The following is a 3,526-nucleotide window of genomic DNA, read 5'->3' on the forward strand; positions in this document are numbered from 1 at the left end:
ATCGACGGTTCGTCGAATGAACCGTCGATTGTGCCTGACTCACTGGAAAATTGACGAATTCGACGGAACAGATCGACGGTTCGTCGATCTGATCGACGGTTCGTCGATCTGATCGACGGTTCGTCGTTTGAACCGTCGATTGTGCCTGACGGGCTGAAAAATTATAAGTTGCTAAATTTTAGTTTTTCTTCCATTCTTTTCACTCTCAAAACCCTAAGGGCGAAAATCATTCCCCAAGCCTCCAACACTAAGGTAAGAACATCTTAATCATTGATTTTCAATCCTAACAATAAACCCATGATTCTTAACATGATTCTTGTGACAAAAACCTAGGGTTGCAACATAATTCTTTCCAAAGGGATTCAAGCTAGGGTTTGGGTGTTCTTCATTAGAAAGTGAATTGTTAAACCTTGTTTAACAAATTAAGGTATGTCTCTCTTTTAAGAACTTATTTTGAATGAAAATCACTTTGGAATCTATGGGTAGAAGTATGAATTTTCTTTCAAGATTTTTTTATTGAATTAAAGGAAAACCAACCTTTTCATGTTTCTTGAACTCTAATTCATGTCTAAATGGTGGTTAATGTGTGTGAGGGGACAAACCCACATTAAACCTAGATTGTAACAAACCCTATAGAGATATGAGATATTGTGAATGTTTTTCTTCTATTGGAGATGCGTAATGATGATGGTTAAGGGTTGGTAATGACATATTCATTGATGAATTTGGGACATGGAAATCTTTTGTAAAGAAGTTATATGTTTTCAAACCGTTGATTGGAATGACTTATTCCTTCGATATGGCTTAATGAATTTTAATGTTATTAATGGTGTGACTACTTTGAGATAAATTGTAAATCGGCTTCTATGCCATGAATCTTGTTGTTGTATTTGCCTTGCTATTCGGGAGGAAGAGTAGCCACTATGGATCCTAGTGCATTAATTGCCTTGCCATTCGGGAGGAAGAGTGGCCACTTCCGGGTTCGCTACCTGGGGGTGCATTAATTGCCTTGCTATTCGGGAGGAAGAGTAGCCCCCGTGAAGTCATGTTCCGGTGTATTACGAAATGTTGATGATATTGAGTTGGGCTCATATAGGCGATTGTGATATCCATCTTTATTATGAAATTGGTATTTATGCCAGATTGATTTAAAGCTTAATTGAAACTGGTATTGTGAAATGGCTTATTAAACTGTGCAATAAGTGATATTAAGACTCATAAAGTGGAATAACAGTTTGTATACTATCTTTTTCGGAACTGATTTCTTTATGTATTATTATATTTATGTCTATATTACTTATTGTCCCCGAGGCACTCACTGAGTACGAAGTACTCAGGCATACCATTGTTGTTTTTGGATGGTATGTTAGGTAACGGAGAAGAGCAGGTTCTTGACACTTCAGGCGCTTAGAAAGGACACGCTGTTGCTGCTGATTTGGTGAGCCCACATCATTGTTCGTGGGACACTTCCTGTTTCATTTATTATTTTAGATTTCCGGGCTGCGTCCCGAAGTTTGAGGATTGTTATGTCTCTTAGAAGCTCCATAGATAGTTGTTAGAATTGTGGGTAGATTGTCAAAAGTCTCGTACGACTTAATGGGTGTTTGCCACGTTGATGGCTAGTACTTATAAAGACTTCCGCTGATTTAACTCATGATGTGTTGCATTTAATTTATAAATTGTTGGAGGCGAATGTTGAACCTGGCGGGTTCAAGTACCATTATTGTGTTGTTTAGGTTCTTCCGATGTTGTTCGTGACGTCGGATGCCGGTCACGTCCAGGGTGGGTTTCGGGTCGTGACAGATGTCGAGGCAGGTTATGTGTTCCCAATGTGGCAGGTCTACGCCATCAGATTTTGAGAGAAGTTCATTGTTCCCGTTACTCCGTTCACCCCGGAGCGACGAAAATGTATCATGATCTTAAGACTATATATTGGTAGAATGGGATGAAGAAAGACGTAGCGGAATTCGTAGCTCAGTGTCCTAATTTCCAACAAGTGTAGATAGAACACCAAAAGCCGGGTGGCTTATTGCAAGCTATAGAAATCCCAACTTGGAAGTGGGAAGTGATTAATATGGATTTCATTACAGGGTTACCCCGTTCTCGACGTAAGTATGATTCCATATGGGTGATTGTGGATAGACTCACAAAGTTAGTTCACTTCTTACAGGTCAGAACGACCTATATGGCAGAAGATTTTGCCAAGCTTTATCTTAAAGAGATAGTGAGACTCCATGGCGTTCCGGTATCTATTATCTCCGATAGAGGAACTCAGTTTACAGCCAAGTTTTGGGGGTCGTTCCAAGAAGGTTTAGGGACCCAAGTGCGCCTAAGCACGACATTTCACCCACAGACCGATGGGCAAGCTGAACGTACTATTCAGACTCTTGAAGATATGTTACGGGCATGTATGATAGATTTTGGAGGAAATTGGGATGACCATTTGCCACTCATTGAGTTTGCTTACAATAACAGTTACCATTCTAGCATTCAAATGGCACCGTATGAAGCTCTATATGGGCGAAAGTGTAGATCCCCAATTGGGTGGTTTGAAACCGGAGAAGCTAAGTTGATAGGGCCAGACTTGGTCCAGCAAGCAATAGAGAAAGTTAAGCTCATACAAGATCGGTTGCTAGCGGCTCAAAGTCGTCAGAAGTCCTATGCGGATAATCGTCGAAGAGACTTAGAGTTCAAAGTGAAAGATTGGGTATTCTTGAAAGTGTCGCCGATGAAGGGCGTGATGAGATTTGGCAAAAAGGGGAAGCTCAGTCCCCGGTATGTTAGGCCATACGAAATTGTGCGCAAAATAGGCAAAGTGGCCTATGAGCTAGATCTACCTCCAGATTTGGAGTCACTCCATCCAGTATTTCATGTCTCGATGCTTCAGAAGTGTGTTGGAGATCCTACGAGGATCGTCCCAGTGAATGATATTCAAGTGACAGAAAAGTTAACTTATGATGAAATACCCATTGCCATATTAGATAGGCAAGTACGGAGGCTTAGAAACAAAAAAGTGGCCTCAATTAAAGTTCGGTGGACAAATAACAATCGAGAGGAAATGACATTGGAAGCGGAAGAGAATATACGATCCAAATACCCACATTTATTTCAGCCCTTGGAAGAAGTCCAAGATGAGACATCAAAATCATAAGGTATGCATGTTTTCCCTTTTATACATTCAGGCCGTGTGTGGCCAAATTTCTAGTGCTGTTGTATTATTGCCCTGTGAGGCATTGTTATTGTGGGTTGTTGTGGCAGGGTGGTAGTGCCACATTACAGAGGAAACTCTGGCGAAATTTTTATAGAATTCCCCAAGATTTTAACATTCGAGGACGAATGTTCCTATGGGGGGTAGAATGTTACACCTCGGAAAATTTCCCGTTGGTACGCAAGTAAATGAACTAATGATGTGTGCGAGGAGTGCGAGTGTATAATGTTTCATGGGAAATGTATGTAAAGGGATGTGGATGATTAGAATGAAAAGTCGAGAAATGAGAAAAATTGAAAGTTGGCAAAACCGCCCAGT

The 3,526-nt window shown here is 40.7% G+C and overlaps 1 long non-coding RNA gene across 1 annotated transcript; it reads left to right on the forward strand.

The window, feature by feature from the left end:
- The first annotated feature begins 324 nt into the window (after positions 1-324).
- Positions 325-1,702, forward strand: LOC132611380 (uncharacterized). Its single transcript, XR_009571613.1, has 2 exons — positions 325-427; positions 1,371-1,702. It is a non-coding gene; the product is annotated as an uncharacterized LOC132611380 (long non-coding RNA).
- Positions 1,703-3,526: the final 1,824 nt, after the last annotated feature.

The sequence above is a fragment of the Lycium barbarum genome, chromosome 9 (assembly GCF_019175385.1).
Source record: "Lycium barbarum isolate Lr01 chromosome 9, ASM1917538v2, whole genome shotgun sequence".
In the NCBI taxonomy this organism is placed as follows: Eukaryota; Viridiplantae; Streptophyta; class Magnoliopsida; order Solanales; family Solanaceae; genus Lycium; species Lycium barbarum.